The sequence below is a fragment of the Phyllobates terribilis genome, unplaced genomic scaffold (assembly GCF_046119375.1).
Source record: "Phyllobates terribilis strain yellow unplaced genomic scaffold, ASM4611937v1 Scaffold_1017__1_contigs__length_469563, whole genome shotgun sequence".
NCBI classification, from domain to species: domain Eukaryota; kingdom Metazoa; phylum Chordata; class Amphibia; order Anura; family Dendrobatidae; genus Phyllobates; species Phyllobates terribilis.
The window spans coordinates 100,700-120,610 of NW_027363777.1; the positions used below are offsets into that span (position 1 = coordinate 100,700).

At 45.4% G+C, this 19,911-nt stretch overlaps 14 non-coding genes and 2 pseudogenes across 14 annotated transcripts; all 16 read right to left on the minus strand.

The window, feature by feature from the left end:
- Positions 1-663: 663 nt before the first annotated feature.
- Positions 664-854, minus strand: LOC141241650 (U2 spliceosomal RNA). The gene has a single exon (XR_012306361.1). It is a non-coding gene; the product is annotated as a U2 spliceosomal RNA (small nuclear RNA).
- A 1,115-nt stretch (positions 855-1,969) lies between these two features.
- Positions 1,970-2,160, minus strand: LOC141241651 (U2 spliceosomal RNA). The gene has a single exon (XR_012306362.1). It is a non-coding gene; the product is annotated as a U2 spliceosomal RNA (small nuclear RNA).
- A 1,115-nt stretch (positions 2,161-3,275) lies between these two features.
- LOC141241652 (U2 spliceosomal RNA) lies at positions 3,276-3,466 on the minus strand. Its single transcript, XR_012306363.1, has one exon. It is a non-coding gene; the product is annotated as a U2 spliceosomal RNA (small nuclear RNA).
- Positions 3,467-4,581: 1,115 nt separating this feature from the next.
- LOC141241579 (U2 spliceosomal RNA) lies at positions 4,582-4,771 on the minus strand. The gene has a single exon (XR_012306315.1). It is a non-coding gene; the product is annotated as a U2 spliceosomal RNA (small nuclear RNA).
- Positions 4,772-5,886: 1,115 nt separating this feature from the next.
- On the minus strand, positions 5,887-6,068 carry LOC141241590 (U2 spliceosomal RNA). Its single transcript, XR_012306326.1, has one exon. It is a non-coding gene; the product is annotated as a U2 spliceosomal RNA (small nuclear RNA).
- Positions 6,069-6,592: 524 nt separating this feature from the next.
- On the minus strand, positions 6,593-6,708 carry LOC141241636 (U2 spliceosomal RNA; annotated as a pseudogene).
- A 1,115-nt stretch (positions 6,709-7,823) lies between these two features.
- Positions 7,824-8,014, minus strand: LOC141241653 (U2 spliceosomal RNA). The gene has a single exon (XR_012306364.1). It is a non-coding gene; the product is annotated as a U2 spliceosomal RNA (small nuclear RNA).
- Positions 8,015-9,129: 1,115 nt separating this feature from the next.
- LOC141241654 (U2 spliceosomal RNA) lies at positions 9,130-9,320 on the minus strand. Its single transcript, XR_012306365.1, has one exon. It is a non-coding gene; the product is annotated as a U2 spliceosomal RNA (small nuclear RNA).
- A 1,112-nt stretch (positions 9,321-10,432) lies between these two features.
- Positions 10,433-10,623, minus strand: LOC141241655 (U2 spliceosomal RNA). The gene has a single exon (XR_012306366.1). It is a non-coding gene; the product is annotated as a U2 spliceosomal RNA (small nuclear RNA).
- Positions 10,624-11,738: 1,115 nt separating this feature from the next.
- Positions 11,739-11,929, minus strand: LOC141241656 (U2 spliceosomal RNA). Its single transcript, XR_012306367.1, has one exon. It is a non-coding gene; the product is annotated as a U2 spliceosomal RNA (small nuclear RNA).
- Positions 11,930-13,044: 1,115 nt separating this feature from the next.
- On the minus strand, positions 13,045-13,235 carry LOC141241658 (U2 spliceosomal RNA). The gene has a single exon (XR_012306369.1). It is a non-coding gene; the product is annotated as a U2 spliceosomal RNA (small nuclear RNA).
- A 1,112-nt stretch (positions 13,236-14,347) lies between these two features.
- On the minus strand, positions 14,348-14,532 carry LOC141241594 (U2 spliceosomal RNA). The gene has a single exon (XR_012306329.1). It is a non-coding gene; the product is annotated as a U2 spliceosomal RNA (small nuclear RNA).
- A 524-nt stretch (positions 14,533-15,056) lies between these two features.
- On the minus strand, positions 15,057-15,172 carry LOC141241637 (U2 spliceosomal RNA; annotated as a pseudogene).
- A 1,115-nt stretch (positions 15,173-16,287) lies between these two features.
- Positions 16,288-16,478, minus strand: LOC141241659 (U2 spliceosomal RNA). The gene has a single exon (XR_012306370.1). It is a non-coding gene; the product is annotated as a U2 spliceosomal RNA (small nuclear RNA).
- A 1,120-nt stretch (positions 16,479-17,598) lies between these two features.
- LOC141241660 (U2 spliceosomal RNA) lies at positions 17,599-17,789 on the minus strand. The gene has a single exon (XR_012306371.1). It is a non-coding gene; the product is annotated as a U2 spliceosomal RNA (small nuclear RNA).
- A 1,115-nt stretch (positions 17,790-18,904) lies between these two features.
- On the minus strand, positions 18,905-19,095 carry LOC141241661 (U2 spliceosomal RNA). The gene has a single exon (XR_012306372.1). It is a non-coding gene; the product is annotated as a U2 spliceosomal RNA (small nuclear RNA).
- Between the last annotated feature and the right edge of the window lie 816 nt (positions 19,096-19,911).

Below are 19,911 nucleotides of genomic sequence, written 5' to 3' on the forward strand. Positions count from 1 at the left end.
CAGGCAGGATACCTGGCTGGCTGAATGTCGCTGAGAAGCTCACAGAGACCGCCATAAGCAACAGTTTAACAGAATGCCACAGACTAATCAACCAAACTTTTTGGGTTGGGTTCTCTTTTATAGTCTGCAGGCATTAAATGAAAGAAGTCAGTGTTCCAGCAGAAGGAGACAACGTTTCAGAAAAGGCATTGTAGCAAACCAAAAAAGAAATTTTAAGCGCAGCAGAGTAACCAGCGCACATACCTGTTAGCTCAGGTGAGTTTAAAAGGCTGCTGTTGATAACAAGGGCATTTGCTAAATAGATGGTGTGTGTGCAACAATATACTGAAAGGTCAATTATATTGTGCAGCTTATCTCACCACCTGTAGTTATTTAGGTGAAAGCTCCAAAATGCTTGCCTAATATGTCTGTTTATCCAAAAGGAAGTAAAAAGGGAGAGCTAGAAAGATAGCATTGCATCACATTACATGGCAATGCAATGCACAGTTGCTGAAGTTGAACCAAAATGAGCTTGTAATCTGGCTTCTGCAACTTTGAACATGAAAAATCCAATGAGGAGAAGAAAAGCAAAGCCAAAGAGTCCATCCCAAAATCCGACAAACAAGCAAAATGAACAAAAAACATTGAATTCAATTCTTTCTGATTTTAGAAACTGCATTAAAGAAGGGGTGCACCGGTCCTGGAGATACTGCAATACCAGGTCAATGCGTGGAGTGGACAGAGCAAGCTCTTTTTCCATCTCCCTGTTCTAAAAATCCATTTAATATATGGTCCCCAGATAGGGGACGTATCAGATATTAAACTGATAAGAACAGATACTACACTTGATCTTAGCCAAAAGGCCGAGAAGCGATAACCAGAATTGGTTTCAAACTACGGAGCCACCCAAGGATCCTGAAAAGTCCATTTGTGGAGATGAGCTCCTGGACTCCCGTTAAGAAGACATGTTGTCAACCTCTAGATCCCTTACATGCCTGCACTTTTCGGCTTGCTGCTGCTGCAATCCACGCGTTTTAGATCTGCATAACTCCACCTCTTTAAACACAGCACCTTCACCCCCTGCTGTTCCCACCCGCCTCAACACCGTTGGAAGGGAGGAGAACCAATTAAGGCGGGGGGTGGGGTGGAACGAGCAGCTGTCTACCCTTAGCAGGAGGGCTCCTGATTACATACCTCTCCTGCTGCTGCTGCTGCTGGCTGTCCAGCAGCAGACTGAAGGTGGCTGCTGCTGTGCACAGGTAAATAAAGGCTCAGAGCCTATTATGACACGCGCAGCCAGCGTTCCATTGCCACATTCCATCTACTGCAGGCAGGATACCTGGCTGGCTGAATGTCGCTGAGAAGCTCACAGAGACCGCCATAAGCAACAGTTTAACAGAATGCCACAGACTAATCAACCAAACTTTTTGGGTTGGGTTCTCTTTTATAGTCTGCAGGCATTAAATGAAAGAAGTCAGTGTTCCAGCAGAAGGAGACAACGTTTCAGAAAAGGCATTGTAGCAAACCAAAAAAGAAATTTTAAGCGCAGCAGAGTAACCAGCGCACATACCTGTTAGCTCAGGTGAGTTTAAAAGGCTGCTGTTGATAACAAGGGCATTTGCTAAATAGATGGTGTGTGTGCAACAATATACTGAAAGGTCAATTATATTGTGCAGCTTATCTCACCACCTGTAGTTATTTAGGTGAAAGCTCCAAAATGCTTGCCTAATATGTCTGTTTATCCAAAAGGAAGTAAAAAGGGAGAGCTAGAAAGATAGCATTGCATCACATTACATGGCAATGCAATGCACAGTTGCTGAAGTTGAACCAAAATGAGCTTGTAATCTGGCTTCTGCAACTTTGAACATGAAAAATCCAATGAGGAGAAGAAAAGCAAAGCCAAAGAGTCCATCCCAAAATCCGACAAACAAGCAAAATGAACAAAAAACATTGAATTCAATTCTTTCTGATTTTAGAAACTGCATTAAAGAAGGGGTGCACCGGTCCTGGAGATACTGCAATACCAGGTCAATGCGTGGAGTGGACAGAGCAAGCTCTTTTTCCATCTCCCTGTTCTAAAAATCCATTTAATATATGGTCCCCAGATAGGGGACGTATCAGATATTAAACTGATAAGAACAGATACTACACTTGATCTTAGCCAAAAGGCCGAGAAGCGATAACCAGAATTGGTTTCAAACTACGGAGCCACCCAAGGATCCTGAAAAGTCCATTTGTGGAGATGAGCTCCTGGACTCCCGTTAAGAAGACATGTTGTCAACCTCTAGATCCCTTACATGCCTGCACTTTTCGGCTTGCTGCTGCTGCAATCCACGCGTTTTAGATCTGCATAACTCCACCTCTTTAAACACAGCACCTTCACCCCCTGCTGTTCCCACCCGCCTCAACACCGTTGGAAGGGAGGAGAACCAATTAAGGCGGGGGGTGAGGTGGAACGAGCAGCTGTCTACCCTTAGCAGGAGGGCTCCTGATTACATACCTCTCCTGCTGCTGCTGCTGCTGGCTGTCCAGCAGCAGACTGAAGGTGGCTGCTGCTGTGCACAGGTATATAAAGGCTCAGAGCCTATTATGACATGCGCAGCCAGCGTTCCATTGCCACATTCCATCTACTGCAGGCAGGATACCTGGCTGGCTGAATGTCGCTGAGAAGCTCACAGAGACCGCCATAAGCAACAGTTTAACAGAATGCCACAGACTAATCAACCAAACTTTTTGGGTTGGGTTCTCTTTTATAGTCTGCAGGCATTAAATGAAAGAAGTCAGTGTTCCAGCAGAAGGAGACAACGTTTCAGAAAAGGCATTGTAGCAAACCAAAAAATAAATTTTAAGCGCAGCAGAGTAACCAGCGCACATACCTGTTAGCTCAGGTGAGTTTAAAAGGCTGCTGTTGATAACAAGGGCATTTGCTAAATAGATGGTGTGTGTGCAACAATATACTGAAAGGTCAATTATATTGTGCAGCTTATCTCACCACCTGTAGTTATTTAGGTGAAAGCTCCAAAATGCTTGCCTAATATGTCTGTTTATCCAAAAGGAAGTAAAAAGGGAGAGCTAGAAAGATAGCATTGCATCACATTACATGGCAATGCAATGCACAGTTGCTGAAGTTGAACCAAAATGAGCTTGTAATCTGGCTTCTGCAACTTTGAACATGAAAAATCCAATGAGGAGAAGAAAAGCAAAGCCAAAGAGTCCATCCCAAAATCCGACAAACAAGCAAAATGAACAAAAAACATTGAATTCAATTCTTTCTGATTTTAGAAACTGCATTAAAGAAGGGGTGCACCGGTCCTGGAGATACTGCAATACCAGGTCAATGCGTGGAGTGGACAGAGCAAGCTCTTTTTCCATCTCCCTGTTCTAAAAATCCATTTAATATATGGTCCCCAGATAGGGGACGTATCAGATATTAAACTGATAAGAACAGATACTACACTTGATCTTAGCCAAAAGGCCGAGAAGCGATAACCAGAATTGGTTTCAAACTACGGAGCCACCCAAGGATCCTGAAAAGTCCATTTGTGGAGATGAGCTCCTGGACTCCCGTTAAGAAGACATGTTGTCAACCTCTAGATCCCTTACATGCCTGCACTTTTCGGCTTGCTGCTGCTGCAATCTACGCGTTTTAGATCTGCATAACTCCACCTCTTTAAACACAGCACCTTCACCCCCTGCTGTTCCCACCCGCCTCAACACCGTTGGAAGGGAGGAGAACCAATTAAGGCGGGGGGTGGGGTGGAGCGAGCAGCTGTCTACCCTTAGCAGGAGGGCTCCTGATTACATACCTCTCCTGCTGCTGCTGCTGCTGGCTGTCCAGCAGCAGACTGAAGGTGGCTGCTGCTGTGCACAGGTATATAAAGGCTCAGAGCCTATTATGACACGCGCAGCCAGCGTTCCATTGCCACATTCCATCTACTGCAGGCAGGATACCTGGCTGGCTGAATGTCGCTGAGAAGCTCACAGAGACCGCCATAAGCAACAGTTTAACAGAATGCCACAGACTAATCAACCAAACTTTTTGGGTTGGGTTCTCTTTTATAGTCTGCAGGCATTAAATGAAAGAAGTCAGTGTTCCAGCAGAAGGAGACAACGTTTCAGAAAAGGCATTGTAGCAAACCAAAAAAGAAATTTTAAGCGCAGCAGAGTAACCAGCGCACATACCTGTTAGCTCAGGTGAGTTTAAAAGGCTGCTGTTGATAACAAGGGCATTTGCTAAATAGATGGTGTGTGTGCAACAATATACTGAAAGGTCAATTATATTGTGCAGCTTATCTCACCACCTGTAGTTATTTAGGTGAAAGCTCCAAAATGCTTGCCTAATATGTCTGTTTATCCAAAAGGAAGTAAAAAGGGAGAGCTAGAAAGATAGCATTGCATCACATTACATGGCAATGCAATGCACAGTTGCTGAAGTTGAACCAAAATGAGCTTGTAATCTGGCTTCTGCAACTTTGAACATGAAAAATCCAATGAGGAGAAGAAAAGCAAAGCCAAAGAGTCCATCCCAAAATCCGACAAAGAAGCAAAATGAACAAAAAACATTGAATTCAATTCTTTCTGATTTTAGAAACTGCATTAAAGAAGGGGTGCACCGGTCCTGGAGATACTGCAATACCAGGTCAATGCGTGGAGTGACAGAGCAAGCTCTTTTTCCATCTCCCTGTTCTAAAAATCCATTTAATATATGGTCCCCAGATAGGGGACGTATCAGATATTAAACTGATAAGAACAGATACTACACTTGATCTTAGCCAAAAGGCCGAGAAGCGATAACCAGAATTGGTTTCAAACTACGGAGCCACCCAAGGATCCTGAAAAGTCCATTTGTGGAGATGAGCTCCTGGACTCCCGTTAAGAAGACATGTTGTCAACCTCTAGATCCCTTACATGCCTGCACTTTTCGGCTTGCTGCTGCTGCAATCTACGCGTTTTAGATCTGCATAACTCCACCTCTTTAAACACAGCACCTTCACCCCCTGCTGTTCCCACCCGCCTCAACACCGTTGGAAGGGAGGAGAACCAATTAAGGCGGGGGGTGGGGTGGAACGAGCAGCTGTCTACCCTTAGCAGGAGGGCTCCTGATTACATACCTCTCCTGCTGCTGCTGCTGCTGGCTGTCCAGCAGCAGACTGAAGGTGGCTGCTGCTGTGCACAGGTATATAAAGGCTCAGAGCCTATTATGACACGCGCAGCCAGCGTTCCATTGCCACATTCCATCTACTGCAGGCAGGATACCTGGCTGGCTGAATGTCGCTGAGAAGCTCACAGAGACCGCCATAAGCAACAGTTTAACAGAATGCCACAGACTAATCAACCAAACTTTTTGGGTTGGGTTCTCTTTTATAGTCTGCAGGCATTAAATGAAAGAAGTCAGTGTTCCAGCAGAAGGAGACAACGTTTCAGAAAAGGCATTGTAGCAAACCAAAAAAGAAATTTTAAGCGCAGCAGAGTAACCAGCGCACATACCTGTTAGCTCAGGTGAGTTTAAAAGGCTGCTGTTGATAACAAGGGCATTTGCTAAATAGATGGTGTGTGTGCAACAATATACTGAAAGGTCAATTATATTGTGCAGCTTATCTCACCACCTGTAGTTATTTAGGTGAAAGCTCCAAAATGCTTGCCTAATATGTCTGTTTATCCAAAAGGAAGTAAAAAGGGAGAGCTAGAAAGATAGCATTGCATCACATTACATGGCAATGCAATGCACAGTTGCTGAAGTTGAACCAAAATGAGCTTGTAATCTGGCTTCTGCAACTTTGAACATGAAAAATCCAATGAGGAGAAGAAAAGCAAAGCCAAAGAGTCCATCCCAAAATCCGACAAACAAGCAAAATGAACAAAAAACATTGAATTCAATTCTTTCTGATTTTAGAAACTGCATTAAAGAAGGGGTGCACCGGTCCTGGAGATACTGCAATACCAGGTCAATGCGTGGAGTGGACAGAGCAAGCTCTTTTTCCATCTCCCTGTTCTAAAAATCCATTTAATATATGGTCCCCAGATAGGGGACGTATCAGATATTAAACTGATAAGAACAGATTTTTTGATTGAAGCTGCATCCAAGGCACTGAAAAATGTGACCGAAGTCACACCAAAACAGCGCACGAGGCGAGGATTCATGTGGACCCTTCCCGGAGGAGAGGGTCCCCAATAAACCATCCCCATCCCTCCGAGCCAGAAGGCCACAGCGAGGGTCAGGGATCTCCGATGCTCTCCCTAGCCGAAGCCGGAGAAGAGCCGTTTTCGTGCTCCCAGCTTCTATCTAGGCTGCCACCCTAGTGGAGCTGGAGCCTGTGTTGGTTTCTCAGCCCAAAGCTGACCGGACCTCCGACCGGGTTTATAAAAATTCCCCTTCCTAGCCCGGAGGCCAGGAATAGGGGGGGTTGCTCAGAAAGTATGATTGGCAAAGGTGCGGCGTGCAACGAAGCCAAGTCTTTCTGGGGTTCCCAGTCCCAGTAAGCTTGGATTCCCACCAGGGCGCCTACTCCTGGGGCACATTGCTCCAAAGCCCTCACACTTACCCAGCCTAGTGACTTCGATCCTGGAGGGCCATGTTTTCCATCAGATAACTCTATGAGCCACCTGGCGTACTAACAAGTGCACCAAACCAGTGTGTAATATGCATCAATTTACTAGGGCAGCCCAAGGACAAAACTGCCTTTTCAAAAGATACTACACTTGATCTTAGCCAAAAGGCCGAGAAGCGATAACCAGAATTGGTTTCAAACTACGGAGCCACCCAAGGATCCTGAAAAGTCCATTTGTGGAGATGAGCTCCTGGACTCCCGTTAAGAAGACATGTTGTCAACCTCTAGATCCCTTACATGCCTGCACTTTTCGGCTTGCTGCTGCTGCAATCCACGCGTTTTAGATCTGCATAACTCCACCTCTTTAAACACAGCACCTTCACCCCCTGCTGTTCCCACCCGCCTCAACACCATTGGAAGGGAGGAGAACCAATTAAGGCGGGGGGTGGGGTGGAACGAGCAGCTGTCTACCCTTAGCAGGAGGGCTCCTGATTACATACCTCTCCTGCTGCTGCTGCTGCTGGCTGTCCAGCAGCAGACTGAAGGTGGCTGCTGCTGTGCACAGGTATATAAAGGCTCAGAGCCTATTATGACACGCGCAGCCAGCGTTCCATTGCCACATTCCATCTACTGCAGGCAGGATACCTGGCTGGCTGAATGTCGCTGAGAAGCTCACAGAGACCGCCATAAGCAACAGTTTAACAGAATGCAACAGACTAATCAACCAAACTTTTTGGGTTGGGTTCTCTTTTATAGTCTGCAGGCATTAAATGAAAGAAGTCAGTGTTCCAGCAGAAGGAGACAACGTTTCAGAAAAGGCATTGTAGCAAACCAAAAAAGAAATTTTAAGCGCAGCAGAGTAACCAGCGCACATACCTGTTAGCTCAGGTGAGTTTAAAAGGCTGCTGTTGATAACAAGGGCATTTGCTAAATAGATGGTGTGTGTGCAACAATATACTGAAAGGTCAATTATATTGTGCAGCTTATCTCACCACCTGTAGTTATTTAGGTGAAAGCTCCAAAATGCTTGCCTAATATGTCTGTTTATCCAAAAGGAAGTAAAAAGGGAGAGCTAGAAAGATAGCATTGCATCACATTACATGGCAATGCAATGCACAGTTGCTGAAGTTGAACCAAAATGAGCTTGTAATCTGGCTTCTGCAACTTTGAACATGAAAAATCCAATGAGGAGAAGAAAAGCAAAGCCAAAGAGTCCATCCCAAAATCCGACAAACAAGCAAAATGAACAAAAAACATTGAATTCAATTCTTTCTGATTTTAGAAACTGCATTAAAGAAGGGGTGCACCGGTCCTGGAGATACTGCAATACCAGGTCAATGCGTGGAGTGGACAGAGCAAGCTCTTTTTCCATCTCCCTGTTCTAAAAATCCATTTAATATATGGTCCCCAGATAGGGGACGTATCAGATATTAAACTGATAAGAACAGATACTACACTTGATCTTAGCCAAAAGGCCGAGAAGCGATAACCAGAATTGGTTTCAAACTACGGAGCCACCCAAGGATCCTGAAAAGTCCATTTGTGGAGATGAGCTCCTGGACTCCCGTTAAGAAGACATGTTGTCAACCTCTAGATCCCTTACATGCCTGCACTTTTCGGCTTGCTGCTGCTGCAATCCACGCGTTTTAGATCTGCATAACTCCACCTCTTTAAACACAGCACCTTCACCCCCTGCTGTTCCCACCCGCCTCAACACCGTTGGAAGGCAGGAGAACCAATTAAGGCGGGGGGTGGGGTGGAACGAGCAGCTGTCTACCCTTAGCAGGAGGGCTCCTGATTACATACCTCTCCTGCTGCTGCTGCTGCTGGCTGTCCAGCAGCAGACTGAAGGTGGCTGCTGCTGTGCACAGGTATATAAAGGCTCAGAGCCTATTATGACACGCGCAGCCAGCGTTCCATTGCCACATTCCATCTACTGCAGGCAGGATACCTGGCTGGCTGAATGTCGCTGAGAAGCTCACAGAGACCGCCATAAGCAACAGTTTAACAGAATGCCACAGACTAATCAACCAAACTTTTTGGGTTGGGTTCTCTTTTATAGTCTGCAGGCTTTAAATGAAAGAAGTCAGTGTTCCAGCAGAAGGAGACAACGTTTCAGAAAAGGCATTGTAGCAAACCAAAAAAGAAATTTTAAGCGCAGCAGAGTAACCAGCGCACATACCTGTTAGCTCAGGTGAGTTTAAAAGGCTGCTGTTGATAACAAGGGCATTTGCTAAATAGATGGTGTGTGTGCAACAATATACTGAAAGGTCAATTATATTGTGCAGCTTATCTCACCACCTGTAGTTATTTAGGTGAAAGCTCCAAAATGCTTGCCTAATATGTCTGTTTATCCAAAAGGAAGTAAAAAGGGAGAGCTAGAAAGATAGCATTGCATCACATTACATGGCAATGCAATGCACAGTTGCTGAAGTTGAACCAAAATGAGCTTGTAATCTGGCTTCTGCAACTTTGAACATGAAAAATCCAATGAGGAGAAGAAAAGCAAAGCCAAAGAGTCCATCCCAAAATCCGACAAACAAGCAAAATGAACAAAAAACATTGAATTCAATTCTTTCTGATTTTAGAAACTGCATTAAAGAAGGGGTGCACCGGTCCTGGAGATACTGCAATACCAGGTCAATGCGTGGAGTGGACAGAGCAAGCTCTTTTTCCATCTCCCTGTTCTAAAAATCCATTTAATATATGGTCCCCAGATAGGGGACGTATCAGATATTAAACTGATAAGAACAGATACTACACTTGATCTTAGCCAAAAGGCCGAGAAGCGATAACCAGAATTGGTTTCAAACTACGGAGTCACCCAAGGATCCTGAAAAGTCCATTTGTGGAGATGAGCTCCTGGACTCCCGTTAAGAAGACATGTTGTCAACCTCTAGATCCCTTACATGCCTGCACTTTTCGGCTTGCTGCTGCTGCAATCCACGCGTTTTAGATCTGCATAACTCCACCTCTTTAAACACAGCACCTTCACCCCCTGCTGTTCCCACCCGCCTCAACACCGTTGGAAGGGAGGAGAACCAATTAAGGCGGGGGGTGGGGTGGAACGAGCAGCTGTCTACCCTTAGCAGGAGGGCTCCTGATTACATACCTCTCCTGCTGCTGCTGCTGGCTGTCCAGCAGCAGACTGAAGGTGGCTGCTGCTGTGCACAGGTATATAAAGGCTCAGAGCCTATTATGACACGCGCAGCCAGCGTTCCATTGCCACATTCCATCTACTGCAGGCAGGATACCTGGCTGGCTGAATGTCGCTGAGAAGCTCACAGAGACCGCCATAAGCAACAGTTTAACAGAATGCCACAGACTAATCAACCAAACATTTTGGGTTGGGTTCTCTTTTATAGTCTGCAGGCATTAAATGAAAGAAGTCAGTGTTCCAGCAGAAGGAGACAACGTTTCAGAAAAGGCATTGTAGCAAACCAAAAAAGAAATTTTAAGCGCAGCAGAGTAACCAGCGCACATACCTGTTAGCTCAGGTGAGTTTAAAAGGCTGCTGTTGATAACAAGGGCATTTGCTAAATAGATGGTGTGTGTGCAACAATATACTGAAAGGTCAATTATATTGTGCAGCTTATCTCACCACCTGTAGTTATTTAGGTGAAAGCTCCAAAATGCTTGCCTAATATGTCTGTTTATCCAAAAGGAAGTAAAAAGGGAGAGCTAGAAAGATAGCATTGCATCACATTACATGGCAATGCAATGCACAGTTGCTGAAGTTGAACCAAAATGAGCTTGTAATCTGGCTTCTGCAACTTTGAACATGAAAAATCCAATGAGGAGAAGAAAAGCAAAGCCAAAGAGTCCATCCCAAAATCCGACAAACAAGCAAAATGAACAAAAAACATTGAATTCAATTCTTTCTGATTTTAGAAACTGCATTAAAGAAGGGGTGCACCGGTCCTGGAGATACTGCAATACCAGGTCAATGCGTGGAGTGGACAGAGCAAGCTCTTTTTCCATCTCCCTGTTCTAAAAATCCATTTAATATATGGTCCCCAGATAGGGGACGTATCAGATATTAAACTGATAAGAACAGATACTACACTTGATCTTAGCCAAAAGGCCGAGAAGCGATAACCAGAATTGGTTTCAAACTACGGAGCCACCCAAGGATCCTGAAAAGTCCATTTGTGGAGATGAGCTCCTGGACTCCCGTTAAGAAGACATGTTGTCAACCTCTAGATCCCTTACATGCCTGCACTTTTCGGCTTGCTGCTGCTGCAATCCACGCGTTTTAGATCTGCATAACTCCACCTCTTTAAACACAGCACCTTCACCCCCTGCTGTTCCCACCCGCCTCAACACCGTTGGAAGGGAGGAGAACCAATTAAGGCGGGGGGTGGGGTGGAACGAGCAGCTGTCTACCCTTAGCAGGAGGGCTCCTGATTACATACCTCTCCTGCTGCTGCTGCTGCTGGCTGTCCAGCAGCAGACTGAAGGTGGCTGCTGCTGTGCACAGGTATATAAAGGCTCAGAGCCTATTATGACACGCGCAGCCAGCGTTCCATTGCCACATTCCATCTACTGCAGGCAGGATACCTGGCTGGCTGAATGTCGCTGAGAAGCTCACAGAGACCGCCATAAGCAACAGTTTAACAGAATGCCACAGACTAATCAACCAAACTTTTTGGGTTGGGTTCTCTTTTATAGTCTGCAGGCATTAAATGAAAGAAGTCAGTGTTCCAGCAGAAGGAGACAACGTTTCAGAAAAGGCATTGTAGCAAACCAAAAAAGAAATTTTAAGCGCAGCAGAGTAACCAGCGCACATACCTGTTAGCTCAGGTGAGTTTAAAAGGCTGCTGTTGATAACAAGGGCATTTGCTAAATAGATGGTGTGTGTGCAACAATATACTGAAAGGTCAATTATATTGTGCAGCTTATCTCACCACCTGTAGTTATTTAGGTGAAAGCTCCAAAATGCTTGCCTAATATGTCTGTTTATCCAAAAGGAAGTAAAAAGGGAGAGCTAGAAAGATAGCATTGCATCACATTACATGGCAATGCAATGCACAGTTGCTGAAGTTGAACCAAAATGAGCTTGTAATCTGGCTTCTGCAACTTTGAACATGAAAAATCCAATGAGGAGAAGAAAAGCAAAGCCAAAGAGTCCATCCCAAAATCCGACAAACAAGCAAAATGAACAAAAAACATTGAATTCAATTCTTTCTGATTTTAGAAACTGCATTAAAGAAGGGGTGCACCGGTCCTGGAGATACTGCAATACCAGGTCAATGCGTGGAGTGGACAGAGCAAGCTCTTTTTCCATCTCCCTGTTCTAAAAATCCATTTAATATATGGTCCCCAGATAGGGGACGTATCAGATATTAAACTGATAAGAACAGATACTACACTTGATCTTAGCCAAAAGGCCGAGAAGCGATAACCAGAATTGGTTTCAAACTACGGAGCCACCCAAGGATCCTGAAAAGTCCATTTGTGGAGATGAGCTCCTGGACTCCCGTTATGAAGACATGTTGTCAACCTCTAGATCCCTTACATGCCTGCACTTTTCGGCTTGCTGCTGCTGCAATCCACGCGTTTTAGATCTGCATAACTCCACCTCTTTAAACACAGCACCTTCACCCCCTGCTGTTCCCACCCGCCTCAACACCGTTGGAAGGGAGGAGAACCAATTAAGGCGGGGGGTGGGGTGGAACGAGCAGCTGTCTACCCTTAGCAGGAGGGCTCCTGATTACATACCTCTCCTGCTGCTGCTGCTGCTGGCTGTCCAGCAGCAGACTGAAGGTGGCTGCTGCTGTGCACAGGTATATAAAGGCTCAGAGCCTATTATGACACGCGCAGCCAGCGTTCCATTGCCACATTCCATCTACTGCAGGCAGGATACCTGGCTGGCTGAATGTCGCTGAGAAGCTCACAGAGACCGCCATAAGCAACAGTTTAACAGAATGCCACAGACTAATCAACCAAACTTTTTGGGTTGGGTTCTCTTTGATAGTCTGCAGGCATTAAATGAAAGAAGTCAGTGTTCCAGCAGAAGGAGACAACGTTTCAGAAAAGGCATTGTAGCAAACCAAAAAATAAATTTTAAGCGCAGCAGAGTAACCAGCGCACATACCTGTTAGCTCAGGTGAGTTTAAAAGGCTGCTGTTGATAACAAGGGCATTTGCTAAATAGATGGTGTGTGTGCAACAATATACTGAAAGGTCAATTATATTGTGCAGCTTATCTCACCACCTGTAGTTATTTAGGTGAAAGCTCCAAAATGCTTGCCTAATATGTCTGTTTATCCAAAAGGAAGTAAAAAGGGAGAGCTAGAAAGATAGCATTGCATCACATTACATGGCAATGCAATGCACAGTTGCTGAAGTTGAACCAAAATGAGCTTGTAATCTGGCTTCTGCAACTTTGAACATGAAAAATCCAATGAGGAGAAGAAAAGCAAAGCCAAAGAGTCCATCCCAAAATCCGACAAACAAGCAAAATGAACAAAAAACATTGAATTCAATTCTTTCTGATTTTAGAAACTGCATTAAAGAAGGGGTGCACCGGTCCTGGAGATACTGCAATACCAGGTCAATGCGTGGAGTGGACAGAGCAAGCTCTTTTTCCATCTCCCTGTTCTAAAAATCCATTTAATATATGGTCCCCAGATAGGGGACGTATCAGATATTAAACTGATAAGAACAGATACTACACTTGATCTTAGCCAAAAGGCCGAGAAGCGATAACCAGAATTGGTTTCAAACTACGGAGCCACCCAAGGATCCTGAAAAGTCCATTTGTGGAGATGAGCTCCTGGACTCCCGTTAAGAAGACATGTTGTCAACCTCTAGATCCCTTACATGCCTGCACTTTTCGGCTTGCTGCTGCTGCAATCCACGCGTTTTAGATCTGCATAACTCCACCTCTTTAAACACAGCACCTTCACCCCCTGCTGTTCCCACCCGCCTCAACACCGTTGGAAGGGAGGAGAACCAATTAAGGCGGGGGGTGGGGTGGAACGAGCAGCTGTCTACCCTTAGCAGGAGGGCTCCTGATTACATACCTCTCCTGCTGCTGCTGCTGGCTGTCCAGCAGCAGACTGAAGGTGGCTGCTGCTGTGCACAGGTATATAAAGGCTCAGAGCCTATTATGACACGCGCAGCCAGCGTTCCATTGCCACATTCCATCTACTGCAGGCAGGATACCTGGCTGGCTGAATGTCGCTGAGAAGCTCACAGAGACCGCCATAAGCAACAGTTTAACAGAATGCCACAGACTAATCAACCAAACTTTTTGGGTTGGGTTCTCTTTTATAGTCTGCAGGCATTAAATGAAAGAAGTCAGTGTTCCAGCAGAAGGAGACAACGTTTCAGAAAAGGCATTGTAGCAAACCAAAAAAGAAATTTTAAGTGCAGCAGAGTAACCAGCGCACATACCTGTTAGCTCAGGTGAGTTTAAAAGGCTGCTGTTGATAACAAGGGCATTTGCTAAATAGATGGTGTGTGTGCAACAATATACTGAAAGGTCAATTATATTGTGCAGCTTATCTCACCACCTGTAGTTATTTAGGTGAAAGCTCCAAAATTCTTGCCTAATATGTCTGTTTATCCAAAAGGAAGTAAAAAGGGAGAGCTAGAAAGATAGCATTGCATCACATTACATGGCAATGCAATGCACAGTTGCTGAAGTTGAACCAAAATGAGCTTGTAATCTGGCTTCTGCAACTTTGAACATGAAAAATCCAATGAGGAGAAGAAAAGCAAAGCCAAAGAGTCCATCCCAAAATCAGACAAACAAGCAAAATGAACAAAAAACATTGAATTCAATTCTTTCTGATTTTAGAAACTGCATTAAAGAAGGGGTGCACCGGTCCTGGAGATACTGCAATACCAGGTCAATGCGTGGAGTGGACAGAGCAAGCTCTTTTTCCATCTCCCTGTTCTAAAAATCCATTTAATATATGGTCCCCAGATAGGGGACGTATCAGATATTAAACTGATAAGAACAGATTTTTTTTTGATTGAAGCTGCATCCAAGGCACTGAAAAATGTGACCGAAGTCACACCAAAACAGCGCACGAGGCGAGGATTCATGTGGACCCTTCCCGGAGGAGAGGGTCCCCAATAAACCAACCCCATCCCTCCGAGCCAGAAGGCCACAGCGAGGGTCAGGGATCTCCGATGCTCTCCCTAGCCGAAGCCGGAGAAGAGCCGTTTTCGTGCTCCCAGCTTCCATCTAGGCTGCCACCCTAGTGGAGCTGGAGCCTGTGTTGGTTTCTCAGCCCAAAGCTGACCGGACCTCCGACCGGGTTTATAAAAATTCCCCTTCCTAGCCCGGAGGCCAGGAATAGGGGGGGTTGCTCAGAAAGTATGATTGGCAAAGGTGCGGCGTGCTACGAAGCCAAGTCTTTCTGGGGTTCCCAGTCCCAGTAAGCTTGGACTCCCACCAGGGCGCCTACTCCTGGGGCACATTGCTCCAAAGCCCTCACACTTACCCAGCCTAGTGACTTCGATCCTGGAGGGCCATGTTTTCCATCAGATAACTCTATGAGCCACCTGGCGTACTAACAAGTGCACCAAACCAGTGTGTAATATGCATCAATTTACTAGGGCAGCCCAAGGACAAAACTGCCTTTTCAAAAGATACTACACTTGATCTTAGCCAAAAGGCCGAGAAGCGATAACCAGAATTGGTTTCAAACTATGGAGCCACCCAAGGATCCTGAAAAGTCCATTTGTGGAGATGAGCTCCTGGACTCCCGTTAAGAAGACATGTTGTCAACCTCTAGATCCCTTACATGCCTGCACTTTTCGGCTTGCTGCTGCTGCAATCCACGCGTTTTAGATCTGCATAACTCCACCTCTTTAAACACAGCACCTTCACCCCCTGCTGTTCCCACCCGCCTCAACACCGTTGGAAGGGAGGAGAACCAATTAAGGCGGGGGGTGGGGTGGAATGAGCAGCTGTCTACCCTTAGCAGGAGGGCTCCTGATTACATACCTCTCCTGCTGCTGCTGCTGCTGGCTGTCCAGCAGCAGACTGAAGGTGGCTGCTGCTGTGCACAGGTATATAAAGGCTCAGAGCCTATTATGACACGCGCAGCCAGCGTTCCATTGCCACATTCCATCTACTGCAGGCAGGATACCTGGCTGGCTGAATGTCGCTGAGAAGCTCACAGAGACCGCCATAAGCAACAGTTTAACAGAATGCCACAGACTAATCAAGCAAACTTTTTGGGTTGGGTTCTCTTTTATAGTCTGCAGGCATTAAATGAAAGAAGTCAGTGTTCCAGCAGAAGGAGACAACGTTTCAGAAAAGGCATTGTAGCAAACCAAAAAAGAAATTTTAAGCGCAGCAGAGTAACCAGCGCACATACCTGTTAGCTCAGGTGAGTTTAAAAGGCTGCTGTTGATAACAAGGGCATTTGCTAAATAGATGGTGTGTGTGCAACAATATACTGAAAGGTCAATTATATTGTGCAGCTTATCTCACCACCTGTAGTTATTTAGGTGAAAGCTCCAAAATGCTTGCCTAATATGTCTGTTTATCCAAAAGGAAGTAAAAAGGGAGAGCTAGAAAGATAGCATTGCATCACATTACATGGCAATGCAATGCACAGTTGCTGAAGTTGAACCAAAATGAGCTTGTAATCTGGCTTCTGCAACTTTGAACATGAAAAATCCAATGAGGAGAAGAAAAGCAAAGCCAAAGAGTCCATCCCAAAATCCGACAAACAAGCAAAATGAACAAAAAACATTGAATTCAATTCTTTCTGATTTTAGAAACTGCATTAAAGAAGGGGTGCACCGGTCCTGGAGATACTGCAATACCAGGTCAATGCGTGGAGTGGACAGAGCAAGCTCTTTTTCCATCTCCCTGTTCTAAAAATCCATTTAATATATGGTCCCCAGATAGGGGACGTATCAGATATTAAACTGATAAGAACAGATACTACACTTGATCTTAGCCAAAAGGCCGAGAAGCGATAACCAGAATTGGTTTCAAACTACGGAGCCACCCAAGGATCCTGAAAAGTCCATTTGTGGAGATGAGCTCCTGGACTCCCGTTAAGAAGACATGTTGTCAACCTCTAGATCCCTTACATGCCTGCACTTTTCGGCTTGCTGCTGCTGCAATCCACGCGTTTTAGATCTGCATAACTCCACCTCTTTAAACACAGCACCTTCACCCCCTGCTGTTCCCACCCGCCTCAACACCGTTGGAAGGGAGGAGAACCAATTAAGGCGGGGCGGGGGGTGGGGTGGAACGAGCAGCTGTCTACCCTTAGCAGGAGGGCTCCTGATTACATACCTCTCCTGCTGCTGCTGCTGCTGGCTGTCCAGCAGCAGACTGAAGGTGGCTGCTGCTGTGCACAGGTATATAAAGGCTCAGAGCCTATTATGACACGCGCAGCCAGCGTTCCATTGCCACATTCCATCTACTGCAGGCAGGATACCTGGCTGGCTGAATGTCGCTGAGAAGCTCACAGAGACCGCCATAAGCAACAGTTTAACAGAATGCCACAGACTAATCAACCAAACTTTTTGGGTTGGGTTCTCTTTTATAGTCTGCAGGCATTAAATGAAAGAAGTCAGTGTTCCAGCAGAAGGAGACAACGTTTCAGAAAAGGCATTGTAGCAAACCAAAAAAGAAATTTTAAGCGCAGCAGAGTAACCAGCGCACATACCTGTTAGCTCAGGTGAGTTTAAAAGGCTGCTGTTGATAACAAGGGCATTTGCTAAATAGATGGTGTGTGTGCAACAATATACTGAAAGGTCAATTATATTGTGCAGCTTATCTCACCACCTGTAGTTATTTAGGTGAAAGCTCCAAAATGCTTGCCTAATATGTCTGTTTATCCAAAAGGAAGTAAAAAGGGAGAGCTAGAAAGATAGCATTGCATCACATTACATGGCAATGCAATGCACAGTTGCTGAAGTTGAACCAAAATGAGCTTGTAATCTGGCTTCTGCAACTTTGAACATGAAAAATCCAATGAGGAGAAGAAAAGCAAAGCGAAAGAGTCCATCCCAAAATCCGACAAACAAGCAAAATGAACAAAAAACATTGAATTCAATTCTTTCTGATTTTAGAAACTGCATTAAAGAAGGGGTGCACCGGTCCTGGAGATACTGCAATACCAGGTCAATGCGTGGAGTGGACAGAGCAAGCTCTTTTTCCATCTCCCTGTTCTAAAAATCCATTTAATATATGGTCCCCAGATAGGGGACGTATCAGATATTAAACTGATAAGAACAGATACTACACTTGATCTTAGCCAAAAGGCCGAGAAGCGATAACCAGAATTGGTTTCAAACTACGGAGCCACCCAAGGATCCTGAAAAGTCCATTTGTGGAGATGAGCTCCTGGACTCCCGTTAAGAAGACATGTTGTCAACCTCTAGATCCCTTACATGCCTGCACTTTTCGGCTTGCTGCTGCTGCAATCCACGCGTTTTAGATCTGCATAACTCCACCTCTTTAAACACAGCACCTTCACCCCCTGCTGTTCCCACCCGCCTCAACACCGTTGGAAGGGAGGAGAACCAATTAAGGCGGGGGGTGGGGTGGAACGAGCAGCTGTCTACCCTTAGCAGGAGGGCTCCTGATTACATACCTCTCCTGCTGCTGCTGCTGCTGGCTGTCCAGCAGCAGACTGAAGGTGGCTGCTGCTGTGCACAGGTATATAAAGGCTCAGAGCCTATTATGACACGCGCAGCCAGCGTTCCATTGCCACATTCCATCTACTGCAGGCAGGATAGCTGGCTGGCTGAATGTCGCTGAGAAGCTCACAGAGACCGCCATAAGCAACAGTTTAACAGAATGCCACAGACTAATCAACCAAACTTTTTGGGTTGGGTTCTCTTTTATAGTCTGCAGGCATTAAATGAAAGAAGTCAGTGTTCCAGCAGAAGGAGACAACGTTTCAGAAAAGGCATTGTAGCAAACCAAAAAAGAAATTTTAAGCGCAGCAGAGTAACCAGCGCACATACCTGTTAGCTCAGGTGAGTTTAAAAGGCTGCTGTTGATAACAAGGGCATTTGCTAAATAGATGGTGTGTGTGCAACAATATACTGAAAGGTCAATTATATTGTGCAGCTTATCTCACCACCTGTAGTTATTTAGGTGAAAGCTCCAAAATGCTTGCCTAATATGTCTGTTTATCCAAAAGGAAGTAAAAAGGGAGAGCTAGAAAGATAGCATTGCATCACATTACATGGCAATGCAATGCACAGTTGCTGAAGTTGAACCAAAATGAGCTTGTAATCTGGCTTCTGCAACTTTGAACATGAAAAATCCAATGAGGAGAAGAAAAGCAAAGCCAAAGAGTCCATCCCAAAATCCGACAAACAAGCAAAATGAACAAAAAACATTGAATTCAATTCTTTCTGATTTTAGAAACTGCATTAAAGAAGGGGTGCACCGGTCCTGGAGATACTGCAATACCAGGTCAATGCGTGGAGTGGACAGAGCAAGCTCTTTTTCCATCTCCCTGTTCTAAAAATCCATTTAATATATGGTCCCCAGATAGGGGACGTATCAGATATTAAACTGATAAGAACAGATACTACACTTGATCTTAGCCAAAAGGCCGAGAAGCGATAACCAGAATTGGTTTCAAACTACGGAGCCACCCAAGGATCCTGAAAAGTCCATTTGTGGAGATGAGCTCCTGGACTCCCGTTAAGAAGACATGTTGTCAACCTCTAGATCCCTTACATGCCTGCACTTTTCGGCTTGCTGCTGCTGCAATCCACGCGTTTTAGATCTGCATAACTCCACCTCTTTAAACACAGCACCTTCACCCCCTGCTGTTCCCACCCGCCTCAACACCGTTGGAAGGGAGGAGAACCAATTAAGGCGGGGGGTGGGGTGGAACGAGCAGCTGTCTACCCTTAGCAGGAGGGCTCCTGATTACATACCTCTCCTGCTGCTGCTGCTGCTGGCTGTCCAGCAGCAGACTGAAGGTGGCTGCTGCTGTGCACAGGTAAATAAAGGCTCAGAGCCTATTATGACACGCGCAGCCAGCGTTCCATTGCCACATTCCATCTACTGCAGGCAGGATACCTGGCTGGCTGAATGTCGCTGAGAAGCTCAAAGAGACCGCCATAAGCAACAGTTTAACAGAATGCCACAGACTAATCAACCAAACTTTTTGGGTTGGGTTCTCTTTTATAGTCTGCAGGCATTAAATGAAAGAAGTCAGTGTTCCAGCAGAAGGAGACAACGTTTCAGAAAAGGCATTGTAGCAAACCAAAAAAGAAATTTTAAGCGCAGCAGAGTAACCAGCGCACATACCTGTTAGCTCAGGTGAGTTTAAAAGGCTGCTGTTGATAACAAGGGCATTTGCTAAATAGATGGTGTGTGTGCAACAATATACTGAAAGGTCAATTATATTGTGCAGCTTATCTCACCACCT